The sequence below is a fragment of the Manis pentadactyla genome, chromosome 19, assembly GCF_030020395.1.
Source record: "Manis pentadactyla isolate mManPen7 chromosome 19, mManPen7.hap1, whole genome shotgun sequence".
In the NCBI taxonomy this organism is placed as follows: Eukaryota; Metazoa; Chordata; class Mammalia; order Pholidota; family Manidae; genus Manis; species Manis pentadactyla.
The window spans coordinates 2,721,504-2,740,726 of NC_080037.1; the positions used below are offsets into that span (position 1 = coordinate 2,721,504).

A 19,223-nucleotide genomic window follows, 5' to 3' on the forward strand; every position below is an offset into this window, starting at 1 on the left:
TCTATCCAAAATATCTGATTATAACTTAAGCTGAAAAGAATACCCTGTTTAAAAAACTCATTTTCTGGGAGTTTCGTAGGATTGTCAGTCATTCACACTTCAGCATGAATTAACCCAGTTCAACTGGTTTCCTTTAACACCTGGTTTGAGAATTAATTAGTGAGGTACTGGTTCTTTCCACTGGAAAAGAGGCCAATAAACACTCATAAATGTTGTTCAGTGCTACCCTGGACTGGATGGAACAGGTGTGGGGGCACAGAGGGCACAGAAGGTAGAAAAGAATAGGAAATAGTAACAATCAGAACTACAAAAAGCTGAAAAGACAAAGTGAAAATTCATAAATTTCAAAATTATGCCTAAAATCGAGCCTTTTCTCTAAAAGAGGGGAAGAAATGTTTTTCCAGGACCCAGAATCCATGGCTAGCATTAGCTGTATTGAATTATTTTTCATTCATGGTCTTGTGGGCTAGTCTAGGTCTCATTAGAAAGACAACTGAGGACAGTGACAACTGAATTACAAACTAGCTTTCTAAAATGCACCTTTGGTGCGTGAGTGAACTGAGGTCCACTGGTACTCTACCAACCTAAGGTCAAATTCCAGTGTGGTCCCGTTCCACGTGAACAACCATGTGTGCATGCTCTTCTGGACCGACGGAACACCTAGTCAGTGGGTGGAAATGCCTGAGTCACTACTGTTCCTGGCACTGCCCTTCTGTCTCATGGCAGGACGTTCACCCACAGTGCCAAGGGTTTTGCCCCAGGCAATCTCAATCGCACACCAATATCCTTTTTAATCTTCATCTCTTTTCCAACTCTACCACTGCGCTAGTGTCCTTATCTTGTTTACAAAAAACACTCAGTGACACTGTTTCAGCAAATGCTCAGTAATAAAAATAATTTAGTATTGCAGGAATTTTAAATTGTTATTTTACAAAAAGCTCATCCCAAAGCCCAGTGCCCCCAGACAGCCTAAAATAATTTACTACTGCCCAAATACAGAAGAACATTCCAGCATATAAAATTTCTCAGACCCAGAATCCAGTGATGGGTGTTAGCACTGCCACTATTCTTACATCGCTGTATGTCACATCAGTGTGGACGATGCCTCCCTCCTAAGGCAGCAATGTGGCACCTTTAGTGCTTTAAAAAAAAAGGTTTTCAAAAAAGCAACATCTACCATTTACTAAAAATCTAGATGGGCAAATACCAAGAAAGAATTTATCACTTGGGCTATCAAGCACTGCCAAATAACTAGAGATCTGAAGGATGATCTCATTTCACAGAAAGTAAACTGAAGCCTAGAGAATGTTTCCTAAATGATGCCCCTTTTAAGAGGCAAAGACAGCAGGGGACTAGGGGGGCTGAAGACAGTGAAATAAAACACGATGAAACTGTTAACCCCACAACACGAGATCTGCAGCTGGCAGGTCAAAAAGCCCAACTTTAGGTCTTATAAAACCACTATATACATACCTTAAACATTTCATTTTGACACAAAGCATACAAATACACATTCACTCACAAATCTTTTGGTGTTAGACGAAAGCCTGGTTTCAAGTTTGGACCCACTAACTCGAGTTTCCTCTTTTTCTTGGGTAAATCATGCCCTGAATACAAACGCAAATGCTTCCAGTCTCAATTTCTTTAGTTTTGTTTTCCAAGCTTTTCACAATTTACATTGTACAAATATGTACAGAAGAAATATAAAAACCTCAAGAGAAGTTTCATCAAACTGTTTCTTCCTAGATGTAATGCATTCTGATATAGTCTATATTGTCTTCCTTTTTAATTGCTGATCTCAACCTACTTAATTGACTTAATGACCCAAAGATTGAAAACCTGCTTTCAAAGGTAAAAACTTAGAAGACATGTGATGCAATCTGAGTGCAGAAGCCTTTTTCTTTTTTTAAAGAGTAGTTTAGCCCTAATATTTTACAGCTCTACTGTTAACATCTATTCAGCAGTATTTTTCAGTAATTACCCTTTACCTTATCTTTTCAAAGCATTCAATTTAACTTTTCACAGAAGTATCATCTCCCCTTTCCCGTTATCTTCTTTGGTTTATATAACAATTATTTAAACTGTGTAATTAAAATAAGAAGTATCACCAGCATGAACAGGCCTGGGAACACAAAAAGTAAATGACTCTTGATAACCATACAAGTTGACAAGCACAGACAATGTGCGTGGACATGCCGAGTCAGCGCCAAGCATGCCGCCAGGGCCTCAGACTGTGCGGAGCAGCGATCTTCAGGGCGCCAGTTAGTCCAGTCAGTCACTGAAGCACATGTTCCTTAAGAAAGCTAACACGCTAGACAGAAGCTAGTAGTAGGTGGCTCTTGCTTCCAGTCATTTCCTTAACCTGTGCTATCCTATAGCTCAGAGCACATCTACTGTGCAGTCTAAAGTTTGGCATCATTTAGGAAACATGATTAAAAAACCCAATCCCGAGATTCTTAGCTGTGAAAGCAAAAATCTTGTATAGCTCTACTGAAGTTTTACCATTACATTAATAAACACATCTGCCTAGCCTATCAATCATCCTATTTCTTTACTGCTGTGACCATCTTTTCTTCATTCTAGTTGACAGTTTTGCACTAACTAATTTCATGCACTAACACATCAACAAGTGTTGACCAAGTGTGGCCAGGCACTGGGAGCAATCTTGGGGACACAATACCCAGCCACAGAACACTTAGAACTGAAGAGCAGAGAGAAATACTATGCAGCCATACAAATACAGGATTACACGGTACGAAAATTCTACCACGTGCAAAATCAGGTGGCTGCACAGCTTTAACACAGGCTTCCAACTTGTCTTGACATCCTTGGATAATACTGGAGTTTTCCTACTTTAGCAACTGGAATGTGACTTCTTCTCTGATTTCATTTCTTATACCCATGAAAAACAGGCTTTGTTTTACTTAAAGCCACATGCTGCTTTGATTATTCCCAGCCATCCTTTGAACTACTGTTTCATTTCTGATAGTGGTCATTTGTGTCTTTCTCTCTCTCTCTCTCTCTTACTCTCAGGTTTCGTGAATTTATGTGAAAAAAACAAGGATAACAAATATCCCAGAGTTCTATGTGAGAAACAAAATTTAAGGACATGTTCTTCCACTCAACTAAGTAAAATGTTCTTCAGACTAATTGAATCTTAGTAATATATTAATAATATTAACAGTATAGTGGCAGTCATTCCATAAACACTTACTGAACTCTCAATCTGTCTAAAACTCTCTTCCTCTCTATATCAACTTTTGAAATATCAACCTATCCAGTAAAGACAGATCTTGCTACATTCCCCTTATCATGTAACTATTTATTCTCTGAAATCCTATAGCAATAATATCCCTCTTTTGTTTTTACCTTTCTATTTTGAAGTAGTTAGAAATCCACAGGGATTTGTAAAGACAGGTCCCACCCAGTTTCCTCCACTGGCTATATGTATCTATAGTACTCTACCAAGTCTAGGACACTGACAGAGAGAAAGTGCATGTAGTTCTAGATCATTTTATTGTCACATGTGTGGATTCATGTAACCACTGCTACAATCAAAATACAGAAAACTTTCATCATTAAGAATTCCCTCCTGCCATCCATTATAGGCACATCCACTCTTCTCCTGCTATATTACTAGTCCTAGACAACCACTAATCTGTCATATGTTTTTAGAATTATCATTGTGAGAATATTATACAAATGGTATCATACCATATATAACCAATTGAAGTTATCATTTTTACTTAACACAGTACCCTTAATTAAGATCCATCCCTTGTTCTGTGTATCATTTATTCCTTTTTATTGCTGAACAGAGCAGTCCATGGTAAGGATATGCCATAATTTAACCATTTACCTACCAAGGGACTTTTTGGTTGTTTCCAGTTTGGGGTTATTACAAATAAAGCTGCTATAAACATTCCTATGTGGGATGTACATATGAGCACAACCTACAAACTGGAGAAAATATTTGCAAAGGGTCATATGGTGAGTGCATATTCAGTTTCTTTAAAAATTTCAAGTATTTTCCAAAATGGTTATACTATTTTTTACATTCCCACAATTGTGACAGATCCAAGTTCTCCAAATCTACACCTGCACTTGGTATTGTCATTACTTTTTATTTTGGCTGTTCTAATCGGCATGTAGTGACAGCTTATGGTGGTCTTAATCTCCATTTCCCTAATGGCTAGGGTATTTGGAGCATCGTTTTATATGCTTATTTGCCATTCATATATCCTTCACAGTAATATGTCTATTCCTTTCTTTTGGGGTTTTGTAAAAATCCAAAAAGCTCCATTTTCTAATGGATTGTTTTATAGGGTTGATTTTTAGAGTTATTTATATATTGTAGATAATAGTCCTTTATCAGATATGCGCTTTGCAAATATTTCCTCCCAGTATGCAGCTTGTCCTTTCAACCTCTTTACAGTTTTGCACAAAGCAAAACTTTTAAATTTTGATGAAATATACTTCATCATTTTTTTTCTTTTATAGACAGTGTTTTTGGTGTCCCGTTACAAACTGTTCACCAAGTCCAACATCCTGAAGATTTTTTTCTACATTTTTTCCCCTAGTTTGGCGCTTGGGTTAAAGGTTTTTATAAAAATCATTTGTCAAAAAGACTATCCTTCCTGCACTGAATTGCTTTTGTACCTTAGTCACAAATCAGTTGGCTGTTCTTGGTGGATCTGTTTTCAGGTTTTGTCTTCTGTTCCACTGATTAATGTGTCAATTCCTCCACTAATATTCTCAGGCTTGATTCCTGCAGCTATGTAATAAATCTTGAAATCTGAGAGAATGATTCTTCCTACTTTCTTCTTTTTCAAAATTTTGTTAGCTATTCTAATTCCTTTGCATTCCCACATTAATTTTAGAAAATCATGTCTATTAAATCTTATGGGGATTTGATAGGGGATTACACTAAAACTATTAGTCAATTTGGGGAGAATTGATCTTTCCAATGTTAAGTCTTCTCATCTGTGAACACAGGATCTCTCTCTACTTTTCTATTTAACCTTTCTTGATTTCTCCCATCAGTATTTTAAAATTTTCATCATGTAAGTTCAAAATACATTCTGTTGAATTTAAAACTCAGCTTTTTTTTAGCATTTCATTTTTTTAGCCATTCTTTTCTAGTAGGTCTACTGGAGACAAACTCACTTTGTTTTATTTCATTTAAGAATGCCTTGATTTCCCCTTCAGTCCTGAAGAATATTTTTGTGGGATTTGGGGATCTTGAGCTCTTTCTGTACTTGAAAAATGTTAGGCCATCGCCTGCTGACTCCCATGGTTTCTGATGATTTTGGAATTGTTTTTCCCCATAATTTAAGTTTGTTACTTCTATTTTCAAGATTTTTCCTTTGTCTTTAATTTACACAAGTTTTATTGTGATGTGTCTTACAGATTTCCTTGGGTTTATCTTGATTGGAATTTGCTCAGCATCTTGAATCTGCAGGCTTTTGTCTTCTGCCAAGTTTGGGAAGTTCTAAGCCATTATTTCTTCAAGTCCTCTTCATCCCCGCCCTCTCTCCCCCCTCCAGCTCCGGTGGCAGTCTTTTTGTCGGGAGTCCTGTATAGATCCCCGCGGCTCTGTTCATGTATCTGTTCTGGCTCACCTTCCTGCTCAGACCGGGTAATTCCCATGGCTCTATCTTTCAGCTTACTCTGTCCCCTCTACTCTGCTGTGAGCCCATCCAGTAAGATGTGCAGATACTAAATTTCAGTACTAAAATTTCCATTTGGTTTTTTATACTTTCTATTCCTTTGTTGAGACTTTTTGGTGAAAAAATTACTAGTGAGTGGAAGTGCTTTAAAATTTATGGGAATATGTGAGAAAGCATAGAAGTTAGCTTGTAGGGTCTTTCATTAACCAAATTTAGCACAATTTGAACAAAATAAATAAAAATAAAAATGAATTAGAACCATTACTCATAGGAATTCATGACTCCATGCTGATACAAATAAATAGGGAGAAGAGAAAGTTTTTCCTTACAGTGGAATGCCAAATAATGAATACACGAAGAATAATGATAGTACAAAATAAACATTTGGAAACAATCATACTAACAGTAAGCTCAGTCAAGATGCTAAATCTAGTGGGTGAAAATTTTATAATGAAAATTGGCTGTTTCCCCACAAAATATTTATTAATTACAAAGGGAAGAAGTGTAACTTCACAGTGAAGAAGCCTGGTAAACATTGCTTTAATCAAATGATCAAAGGTAACATCACTGGTCAAGGAACAAATAAAAATTGTACACGACCCAAAAAGATGTAATGAGAACACATTACTTCTCCGAAATCCCTGCCATGGCTGCGTAACCTGAATCTAATCATGTGGAACTATCAGATAAACCCAAATTCAAAAGCATTACACAAAATATATTATTCCAAAGTGTCATATTCCTGTAATTCAGGGAAAGATGAAGGAACTATTTGACTGATGAATACTGAAGAGATACAACACCTTAATGCAATACCTGATCCTGGGCTGGGTTCATTCGCTATGAAGGGCATTTGGGGGACAAAATCTGAATAGGGCATATGGTTTAGTTGATAGTAATGTATTACTATGAATTTCCTGAGTTTAAGTTTATACTGTGGCTATGTAAAAAAATGTCCTTATTTCTAGGAATTATACACTAAAGTATTTAGGAGTGCTGGAGCATCAAGTCAGTGACTTACTCTCAAAAGGTTCAGGGGGAAAAGTTACTTGTACTACTTTTCAAACTTTTCTGTAAATCTGAAATTACTTTAAAATAAAAATTAAAAAGCAGCAAAGAAGAGAAAAAACAAAACAAAACCCAGCTCAATAAACTACCATACAATGTTTCAAAAATCATCCTATTGAATGAAGTCTTGCCCTTCCCATCCCTCGAAATCTCTGATCACAAGATGTGTATTTCACGACACTGGCAACAATGTAAGTCTTATGGACTCATGAAATGCACAGGTGATGTGGCATCAGAGCGCACCCGAAACGACTTGAACGGTATTCAGACGGACATCCCAAGATACAGAGCGGAAGTCCACATCCTGAAGCTCTACGATTGCACTAATGGAAGCTTGAATTTGAATTCAGACGTAAGAACTAAGACAGCTTCCCATAGTTGTCACTTACTATCCAAAGACAAAAAAGCTTGAAATCCATTACAACCAAAAATGCTATTAAATATATTAGAAACTCAGTCACTTTTTAGTAAAATCTACCCAGACAGAAGACAGTATTAAAGAATGAGTTTTAAAGGTGGTTTATATTGTCATGTTCTTTTAAAGCTACTAGCGGCACCACAATGTGGTATGTCTGACTTTTCTACTAAAAAGACCCTGAGCAAGGGACTTCACATCTGCTACTGAACTGTGCCCCCCAAAAGATGACCAAGACCTAACCCCCAGAACCCATGAATGTGATATTTGGAAATAGGGTCATTGTAGATGGTCAGGCCTTTGCAATGAGGTCCTAATGCTGGGCCCTGATCCAGTACTATCGCTGTCCTTACAGAAAGGGTGGATTCGATCACAGAGACAGATACACACAGAGGGAGGACGAGAAGGGGCCGGGAACAGGTTGCCCCTCACAGCCTCAGAGGAACCAGCCCTGGTCGCCTTTATCTCAGGTTTCTGGTCTCCAGGACTATGAGGCCACAGACTCTGTGGTTTAAGCCACGCAGCCGGTAGCACTTTGTCAAGGCAGCCCCAGGAAATTCAACACATTCAAACCTTAATTTCTTCATTTCAAAAACAAGGCTTATTATGCTTCTCCCAAGGTGGTTCTTAAAATTAAAATGAGAGTTACTTAAAAAATTATCAGGAATTATAAAAATGATAATGGTGTTATTATAATCCCTTGATAAATATTTAACAAATACTACTGTGATGATTTTTCTCCTGTTATAATAAAAATTTCAAGTGACACTCTTGGATACTTTCATGTTTTCTGACTTTTAATCCAAAGGCCAGTAAATCACCTTTACTACACTTGGTAAGAACAGAGTCTTCATAATGTTAGGACTACGCAAACATGACTGATCTTTTTCTCATGTTTTAATCCTTAAATAACATTTCTTATGATGTATATATTCTTTCATTTGAAAACTTAAAAAAAAATCACTTGACTAAAGTGTGACTGACATACAAAAAGCTGTACTCTTTTAATGTATACAGTTTGATAAATTTAGAGATAAAATAACACATGAGATTATAATCCAGGCCATAGCTTATCCATCACCTCCAAAAGCCATTCCCTCACCACACCTTTTCATTAAAAAAATTTTTTTGTGGCAACAGCAGTCAACATAAGATCTGCCCTCTTAGCAAATTAAGTATATAATACAGTGTTGTTAACTAGAATCTTCTGAGAACTTATAACTTGAAAACATCCGCTGAAGCCTGATGCCCTCTGACCACCTCAGCACCGAAGGGTGGCCCAGGCGGCCACGGCTCAGAGCGCTGGCCACAATCAGTGGTATCTTGTGCTCAGCAGATGACAGAACACGAAGGGTCAACAAGTAAATCCAAATAGCAAGGAGTAATTTTGAGCCTCTTCTCTTTGCTCTATTTCCTATATACTTCTACATTTTAATGTATTTTTTAAATGAAACCATAATGAGACATCACATCATACCAGTCAGATGGGCAAGTATCAACGAACAAGAGTCGGTAAGGACGTGGGGAAAAGGGAAGCTCCACACACTGCTGGTGGGGGTGTGAATATGGAAAACAGCATGGAGGGTCAACAAAAAACAAAGCGAGAAATACCCCATGATCCAGTAATTCCACTTCTGGTTGTTTATGTGAAGAAAAGAAAAACACTAATTTGAAAAAGATATGCACCTCTATTTTTACTGCAGCATTATGTAAATAACCAAGATATGGAAGCAACCTAAATGTCCATGGGCAGATGAATGAATAAAGATACTGTGGTACATATACCCAATGGAATACTACTCAGCCATAAAAAAGAATGAAATCTTGCCGTTCTTGACAACATGGATGGACCTAGGGGGTATAATGCTAAGTGAAACATGTCAGACAAAGACAAATACCATTACATAGAACTCAACACACAAAACAAATGAGCAAACAAAACAGAAACAGACTCATAAATGCAGAACAAAATGGTGGTTGCCAGAAGGGAAAGGCAGGTGGGAGTGATGGGTAAAATAGGTAAAGGGGATAAAGAGATGCAAACTTCTAAATATAAATAAATTAATTAAGAGGATGACAAGTACATATAGGGAACATAGTAATATTATAATAACTTTGTATGGTGACAGATGGTACCTACACATACCATGGTGAGCACTTCTTAACACAGTAATTATCAAATCATTATGTTGCACACCTAATATACTATTATATGTTAACTGTACTTCAATAAAAACTTTTTTGAAAAGATGAAAGCACACATGTGGACGTGTCCAGTCTAAGGCCAACAGAGCAGGAATTCAGTAAACATCAGGTGGCCTCACTCTGCCTCACCTCCTTCCCTTCTACTCATAAGATGAGTAGCTGCAAGTAATACTTCTGTTAGTTAAGTATATGAAGTTATATAGTTATGAAATCTCGTCATAATGTCCTTGTACCAATAAATTTTATACCATCTTTGCAAGCTCCAGTTAGAAAGAATTTAACTAAAATAAGAAAAAAAGAACATGTCAACACATGCCACCTTTTGTAAAGTCCTGTAAAATATGACGGCACAAACAGAAACGTGCCAGGCCACCTCTGGTACGTTAGTTCTCATCTGGAATAGCATAGAGTAAGTGCACATAAGTGATCATTCTTTGCTTTAAGATTTAATTACCAGGAATAAAAAAACAGTTACCTGATGTGAACTTCTAGGAAATGTATTTTAGTGTCTCGCCGCCTGCACTGTGCATCCCACCCTCTTGGCCAGGCAGGTGGTGGTGGTGATATAATGAAGATACACGGGGAAAAGTGAATTTGAGGGCATGAGTCAGGTTTTAGGGCAAAGATTCTCCTGGTTTGGGCAAACTCAGGTATTCTGGGTATTTTACTTAGGAAGAAGGAATTTTCTTTATACTTTCATCATTACAGTTTCACTTAAATAAGCATTTATCCCCAAATCAGTCACACACTCAAAATGTTGTTTTAACTTTTGAATAATACCCTTTGCTGTACCATCAACTTTTTTCATCAGAGGTGTCTTAACTAATTTTGAAAGGTCTGTTTTAAAAATATTTTAGGAAAATAATGATCAACTCTAATAAGTAAAAACAGAGACAAATTTCAGTCACACTAAGTATACTTCTGAATTTGCTCAAATGAGTTTACTGTAGCCATATGTTTATAATATATAAATATTCACTAAATGCTATTTTTTTAAAAAGGGGTGTAAAACCTACACCTTTAAGTTATATTATAAAAATAGCTAATATGATTCCTACAGTTAAAATCCCTACAGAGGAAGATATATCTTCTCGGCACTATCTTGATATATCTCTAAAATGCTCAGGTTTTTGGATGGGTGAATTAAGAGAGGAAATGATTCTATAATAATAATATTCTAAAAATAAACAGGCTTCACTGTTTAGTAAGGAGCTTTAAAACCAGAGAACTAGGTTTAAACTCCAGCTCTAACATACGAAGCTCTCTGAGCCTCAGTTTCCTCATCTGTAAAACAGGTACAATAAAACTCCCAAGGGTTAAATAAAACGTATATAAAAGTTTCAAAGGCACTTAGTAGTTAATTAATGGTTATTTACACTGTTGTTAATAGATTAAATATGTTTTGTAGAATAAATAAAACCATTTTGTCTTCTCTGTTCCCACATTAACATTTTCAAAAGTTACACAAAAGGAAAAATCTTAATGTAATGTCACTATGGTTTATCCACTCTCTTAGGCATGTTAATTTATATTTAAGTTAAAAAACCAACATTTAGTAAGGTATTAGACTAGGACTAAATATGCAGATTCTGATCTTAACTCTCCACCGGCAGCTGAACTTCCCTGAGCAACCTGCTTGATCTCTCTAATCTTCACTTAGGTCATATGTAAAATGATAAAATGTAGTTTATAATATTCTGATTACTAGATTAATTTTAATTTTACAAAACTGTTACTTATGAAGTACTTCTACTAAGCTACCATACAGTGATTATTGCTAATGTTATATTACCACAATAAAGATAATACTTAGTATAAAAATATATCCATGTAGCCTGTTTGCATTAAATTCACAACTTTTTCAAAAAAACACAGAGCCTAACCTAAGTAACTAGGGCCAATCCTGACTCCTCCCCCTGCTGGCGAGGGCCCAGGCATTCTAGGCCTCACTCCGTCCTAGCATCACTCCATCACAATAAATACCAAATTCCAGTTAAAAATGAAATATATATATCTAGTAAGTCATTTTATAGTCATTCCACAAAATTAAAGGCAATCATAACACCTGGATTTATCAGAGGCTACTAAATTAATAGCTTTTATTAGCAGAAAATATTTACCAGGTATAGAAAGACTGCATTCTTTCTTTGAATTGATTCACTGAAAACTGAGAGTAGTTTGGTAATTAAAAAGGCAGGAAAGCTCTTCTTACTTTTCCAGTCTATGAATACAAAAAGAGAAAAAGGCAAGACTGAGTAAGCTGTATAAAATAACCTAACACTTTAAGGGGGAACAATATACACAGTGGGGAACATAGGACCACCCATCAAGGTATGTTTAACTCCCTAAACATGAAGTGCTTAGAGGCAGACACCTCTCTTGTACTGACTTCCTCATCTACAAAATAGGGCTGCCCGCACCTGCCCTTACTGCAGGAACCAGAGTTGGGTCCGCAGGCTCTTGGAAGGTTATTACAGGGTGCTATTCTTCCACCGGGATTCAACAACCTACTGAACATTTTCTTTAAAGGGTATATTTCACGAACATACAAAAAGACCCCCAATCCAACATCAACCTCCCTCCAAATTTACAGTATCTACTTCAATTGGATTTAAATATATGTATAATAGATAAAGATTGATATAAAGTGCTACCACTGTATTCTGCAAAAAGATACAAGATTACATCATCTTTAGGAAATGAAAAGATCAATGCGTGGCACATACAGGTGTGGAAATTCACCATCACTGGTTGACCACCATACATACCCTTTGCCCCGAGGCCTCAGAACCCTGATCCATTCTAAGTTCAAGCAGCCTTAACCAGTGAAGGAGCTGTGCCACGCACTGACTCCTATCTGCCATATACCTGTTCCATACAGCTATAGTTGAATTATAACTAATTAGCATAGCCAGTATAAATTAGTATAGCTGATCGAGTAGTATGACTTACTAACGAAGACCATCTAAGTTTTATCTGTACTCAATGCTCATATAACAGCCCATCTAATTTTTTCTATACACTAGCTGATATTCCTATTCATGTAAACAAAATCATTAGTGTAAATAGTACAAACTGTCTTCTTAAAAAGGAATTATTTTTGTGAGAGAAGGGGATCACAGCAGCTTATAATTCTTTAAAATAGTGATCAACATAAAATTCTGACATAATTCTCCAATGGTGGTCAAAACTTATCAAGACGTTTTAACTGAAAAGAAACAATTCTTTTTCTCTTGAGAAGAATATGTTCTATATGCACTTTAAGTTCTTTAAGATAAATTTTAAATTGTCAAACTTTAAGAGGATATACCTTAAACAAAAGGCAAGACAAAACAAAAACATACTGAGACAAATAAATACAGAAAACAAATATAAACTTCAGCACACCCACCACACCTCCAGAGCACCAACTGTAATGAGTACGTAGAGACCCCGACCCTTCCCATTTAGACCAGTGTGGTGTCTACAAAATGGAAGAATCTTCCTGGCTGTCCACTGGAACATCTATAGACCTGTTATTCTTTTGGAATTTCCCCAAGTTAGACTGGATGCAAAAAAGGCAGGTGTGTCCTCACAACAGTAATCTTTCTGGTCCCTGCTGAGTCTCCGCAGGAACAGACAAGAGTTGGCAATGGCCAAGAGCTTGTACTGGCCTCTGATGGGTTTAAAGTTTCAACACTCACTGAGTGAAGTAACAATTATGGTATCTAAGGAAAGAACAAATACAACCACAACAAAAGTCACATCTTTGCTTGAAACAGCAAATTAATACAAAGTATTTTCTTCTACTCCAAAATTGGCTCTAGGCCTAGCAGCAGTAATTAATGTGTCCCTGAAAACTTACAAGATGCCAATTACCCAGTGGAAACCATTCTTTCACTGAAGATGTAAGTTTTAAGAATATCCCCTGTGGGTCACTGAATACAGTAACCAACATCCAGAAAGAAAGAAACAATATGAAGTCTAAGCTAAATAGTAATAAACACTGTGCATCTTCTTGAATAAATTCAGTATGACTGTTCCTTGGTCTAACAAGGTTAGGGTTGGGGATAGATTCTCAAAGGGCTGGCACTGGGTCAGCAGCAGCAGCAACTGGGACATCACAAGCAGTGTAAATCCTCAGGACTCCCCAGGCCTACTGAATCAAAAACTCAGGGTGGGGGCCCTGCGATGTGTTTACGCAAACACTCCAGAAGCTTCTGATGCACACTGAAGTTTGGGCCCCATTGATTACAGTGTCAAACTTAGGAGACTGGAATATGAGAAAGAAAGTGCAATGCTTTTACCTCACTCCTGGGAACTAAGTGGGGCATAGTAACCAAATGTAAAGGAGGCCCACTGGTCTTCTGACATGAGTCTACTGGCTAGCATCTCACTGTCTAAGAGACAGGCAGAGATTTGCAGTAGTTCAGGATGCCAACTTTTCCTAGACATGTTAAGCACCAAGAGAAAATCAGAGGCATCTGTTCATGATTACTCGAGGAGAGGAGGGTCCCTGTGTATCAGACACTCCATCTACTACCAATCACAACCCATTTCCAAAAACTGAGGTCTTCAGACACAGGGCAACAGATCTAACCTTTTATTTCTTTGTAACAGAAGAACAACTTTTCCAAGATATCACATCTGTATGGAGGGACGAGTCTGACGTTTGAGTCATAAATTTAACATTCCTCACTACTTGTACCATTTAAAAAACATACCTTGATGTAGTTCTTCCTTAGTATCTAATGCATGAGAGATACTTCATCTACAATAAAACGCATTTTTGTTTTTCCTATAACGTCAGCACACCCGTTTACATCTCCTTCCCTAGTTCCTTTAAGAGGATGGGCAGGACTTCCAAGAAAAGGCTGAGCTAGTGACATTACAGTGACCAGAGATTAATGGAGACGTGGAGCAGAGAAAAACGTCTGGGTAAATCAAGTATGCTGCACGCTGTTAGAACTGATGACTTCAAGCCATCTGAACAATTTTCTGAAGCTCATAATTAAAAATAAATTGCTAAACACCTTCAGTACTACACCTGCAAAATGTAGTTTTAAAATCATGTTTTAAATGAATCAAAAGATTGGTCACAATTTTTTTTAAAAAAAACGGGGAACTTTAGAGGGAAGTGTTTATTTACTTACTCCCAGGATTATTTTGTATCTATTTTGTGATAAGACACTATGATGAAACTTACTCAAAAGGCCAGATTCTTGACTTTAAATACAAGGCAGGAAACAGAAAAGAACATACATCTGACTTGTTTTCTTCCACTTGTCATTTTATTTTCTAAAATAAGAAAATGCTTGAATTACAGGAATATTTTTACTTAAATTTCAAGGAGCATTTTACCTAAGGAATAAATTCAAATATCAATTTCAAAGCTTAGTGTATTTCCAGAAATTATTCTTTTGGAAAAAGAAATGAAGGAACAAACCCTAGGGCCATTACCATTGTCTTAAGTCTACATCAAAGAGTGAAATGTGTACATGCACATTTTAGACAAGCTGGGATTTCCAAAAGGTGGTCTTGTTATTTGTGCACAATCAATATTAACTGGGGTTTTTCAATCTCAGTTATTCTTTCCTGTCTCATGTTATCAACTTAGTTATATACTTGCATATCTGCACTGACATTTCTAGCTTATAATTTTCCAAACATAAGCCTTCATGACTTAAGTCCATAAAGTTCAAACAGTCCCCGTATTTTGCAGTACAGGACTTTGCATATAAATAGTAATATGTTCAATGTGTTTATGTATGAAACCACTGTTACCTATATTTATAGGCATACATATATACATGGAAAGTGAACTAGTAGGTTTATATCAAATAGTTAATATTTAGCATGTACAACCCTAGTTTTTGTTTCAATGGACATAGTTTTTATAAAATTTCTTATTAAACATTTTTAGCACTTGGCTAGCTCCCAAGAGGCTGACCAAATACTTTTACTTTATTACCCAAATCAGTGTAGGGAGAGAGAGGAGTGCAGTGCTGTGCTACCAGTTTTCATTACCTTGTTCCAAAGACCTCTCAGAACAAGGTTCTCTGCTTCAGATAACAAAGGGCTGAGACCGACCAGGGCCTTAACAGTAGGCCGAACACAGAGAACTTTAAGAGAAGTTCAAAACAAGTAGGAATTACTTAGGCAGGAATGACAACAGTGGTTTTAAATGTAAGTAAGGACTTGTTACAATATGAGAAAGTTCTGTAATTAAGAGGAGATAGGCAAGTACAAAAGACTTCAAATACAAAGCTTAGGTTGCCTAGAAATAATACAAAACAGGGTTATTTTCGACCGTCTCTCCATTTGGCTTGAATTTAAGTCACATTTTATCCAAATACAAAAAGGTTAACTGGATAAGCTTCCAAAAGGCTCTCATGGCTCTGAGTCTCAACTACGAATCCATTTCCTTCATAAGGTAACTTAAATTCTTTGTCAATTCAGGGCGTCACCGTACATGACTCAAGAAAATTTTCTACTTTTATAGACTGTTTTCAGACAAAATAGAAATATTAAAGATTTTATAATGTTACATTAGCCACTATAGATCCTTTCGGAACTATGTTTAGTAGGAAACAGTAGTTACAGGACATACCTCTATTACAGGCTCTACTTATTTCACATTCAAACTCATTCATCAGACAACCACAACAAAAAACTCGCAATGACACGAGAGGCTCTCTGGGCAGTCTGGTGGAGAAAAAGCCTTTTAACCCATTCACACCGCCCTGGTCATGGTAACACTAAGCAGCGGACTCAGCAGAAAGGCCATTCAAGGTAATACTGTATAACGATTTTGGCCTCAGAAATTATGTTGAAGCTCCACAAAAATAACGAATTCTCCAAAGCCCTACATGAAACTCCTAAAGCCATTAGCCCATCAGCAGAGGATTCTATTGGCCCTGCTTACTCAGTGCTCCAGACAGTTAATGTAACAGACATTACAATTGCCAGTAACTTTCAAATGTAAGGTCAAGATAAAAATTCCAAGCAATGAAGAATGGTTACCAATGATTAGAAATAGCATTAATAGATAGGGTACATTTTAACTAAATCAGATCGAGATCCTGTCTTGAATTAGTATATAGTCTATACTATCATTCCTCCTTATGCAATAGGTATTATAAGAGACTGAAAAGATGGCAAGGGACAAAAAGTGTAATCTACTTTACCTATAAGCCTCAATAGCTCCTTCTCCCTAGTCTAGAAGCACTAAGAAGAAATAATTAAGGTAACAAACATTTGTGAGTGTATGTGCACATGCAGATACATGCACATAATTTTCTCACATGAATGTAAAAGAAAACAAGACAGCACAACAGGCCTGTCGGGGCTCAGGAGCTCTGAGCCAGATTCTACACGGTTGTCAGCCTGCATCTTGAACCCAATACGAAGGAGGAGACGAGCACCTAATGTCTCTCAAATGATCTTCCACAACCTTCGATTGTTGGGGAGACACAATGAGGTCATTAAAGTTCTCCTTTCTAAGCTTAAATATGCTGTTAAATAGATTTCATTCTCATTTTAGAACATGTCCTCAACAACATGCCACCATGCTATAAAAGACAATGTCCTGTTTAATGTGAGAGAGAGAAGCTCCTAGTACCTCCTCCTGCCAGAAAAAACAAAACTAAAAAAAAAAAAAAAAAGGTACTGTATTGTAGACCACCCCATAACATGTCCTGACAGAGACCATCAATATCCAGACCTCTTGCCATACTGGCTGGGCCCCTTCTTGCAGACATACCATGTGTGTGTACTAAAATCATCTCAGTGCTAAGAGGAAAATCAGAAAGGTTGATGAGAAGTGCAGGCCACTGAAGAAAACAGTGGCACAACTAATCACTAACCCTGAACCTTTCCCAGAGGTTTCCCTCACCATTCAACAAGAATAGTTTAAATATTACTGCCCTACAATGTTGGATTTAGAATCAAATCTAACATAAAAGGTAACCTCTATCCCTCCTGGTTGTTGTAAATAGCAAAGGGTAAAAATCATAGAGCTTTAGAGCAGAGAGAAGCATTAGCAGCAATTGGTCCAATCCTTTCATTGTACAAACAAGGAAATTAAGCGCAAGGCTGCATGATTTATTTCAGGTCTGTGAGTGACTGAACAGCACAGCTGAAACTGAGATCCATCTCCTCTTCTTAGTCCATGTGCTCTTCACCTTGGCCACCTCCTCTTCAGACATGCACATTTATAAAGTCACTTTTTAAAAAGTGATCAATGTTACGTCAATATTTTTAAGTTTACTGACTACTGGTAATTATTCTCCAAAGATAACCTTATAATAAATGTTCACATATTCATTCATTCATTCACTCAACAAATAATGTTCAAGGATTACTATGGATGGGGCCGTCCTCTGTTCCATGCGGGCACATGATGATTCTGACTGTGAAACCTTGTGTGTGGTAAGACTGAAAGCCAGAACAGACATTAGAAATCTATAATTTAAGTAAAAACTAAAAATGTTTTTACCTTTTGATTAAAAAGCTACAAGTACACACCTATTTCAACACAAAAGAGAAAATGTAGTTTTCAGGTAATTTTAAGGATTCCTTATTTATACAGAAAAACCTACAAATAACTAAATATTTATGGAATGAAGTTTATTCTAAAGAAAGCAGACTTAATGCTTACTTTCTCCACGTAATTAGCTGTGTATACTGCTTTTAAAGTTTCTTCCACATCTAAGACACTGTGATCCTTTATCGTTATCTCGTCTCCCTATGTAAAAACCTAGATTTACAATTAAACTAAGTTCAGCACAAATATTTTAATGTGCTTACCTTAAATACAGAGGGATCACTAACGACCGTCTAAACGAGAACAGACTACAAGACGGCAATTACACATTGTCAACCACATGTCACTGGGCTCCACTGGCAGAATAGAGAACAGGGTAAAGATTAGGGTGACCTGCAACACGGGCATCAATAAAAGATAGGAATTTAAGTTATGACAGTCTGGTGTGACTTCTACACCACCATAAAATCTAAGTTAACATCCACAAAGTCGTACGCCACTTAAGCCATGACGTTAACACTCTCTCAGCCAGCACTTAAGAGCGCCACAGGAACGTCCACGGAGCTCACGGGGGCCTTACAGCCTTTGTGATTCTTTGCCTTCAGCCTAGGTTGCTTCTGGCCAGGTGGCAGCTTCTCGCCAGGAGTAATCCGTCTGAATGTCATCTCCTCAAAAACCTTCCTTGACCATTCAATCTAAAAAACACCCCCCCTTCCCAAGTTACTATCATGTCACCTTATTTTACTCTCTCTGTTCTTCCCATTGTTTTAAAACTTTAGTTACTTGCTCCACTAGAAGGCAGCTTCCTGAGCACAGGCTTCGTATTAGTCTTGTTCACCACAGCAACCTTAGTGCACGGTAGAAACTGACAGGTGCTCGAAAATACTTGTAAAATGAATAAATGGTGTGTAGAAAGACAGTCAATATTAGATGAGGGATATCAGCTTAAATCCAGTATAAAACTCCTTGAAAGAAACTATTTCCAAAAAAGATAGGGATATGTGGTAAGAACTCATCTACTGATTTTGAATAAAGGCAGTTGTCCTAACAAAACCCTACTCTAAGTATACTCCTAATAGTATATCTGAATTTCAACAGTTAAAAAAAACTGTCTAGCAAATACTTCTTTTTAAAGTCAGGGCCATAGGGAGAAAGAGTAGCTTCTGGTCTGTGATGTTCTTGGCCATTTAAACAGTATCAGGTTCTAATTTATTTATGTCTATAATGTTAGCATACGTTCACAAAAACAAGAAATTTAGAACCATCTTCTAATTAATGGATGTGAAATCTTGAGAACATTTTGAGTAGAAATTCCAGATTCAAACTATAAATCAAGACTGAC

General features: G+C 37.0%; 1 protein-coding gene across 6 annotated transcripts in view; it reads right to left on the reverse strand.

The window, feature by feature from the left end:
- Positions 1-19,223, reverse strand: part of POU2F1 (POU class 2 homeobox 1) — a 179,401-nt gene that overhangs the window by 91,401 nt on the left and 68,777 nt on the right. The window contains exon 2 of one of the 6 annotated variants that reach the window (XM_057495145.1): positions 11,478-11,578. The exons of the other annotated variants lie outside the window; for them this stretch is intronic. The gene's annotated coding sequence lies outside the window, so the exon portion shown is untranslated. The remainder of the gene's footprint in view (positions 1-11,477; positions 11,579-19,223) is intronic. 6 annotated transcript variants of the gene reach the window in all.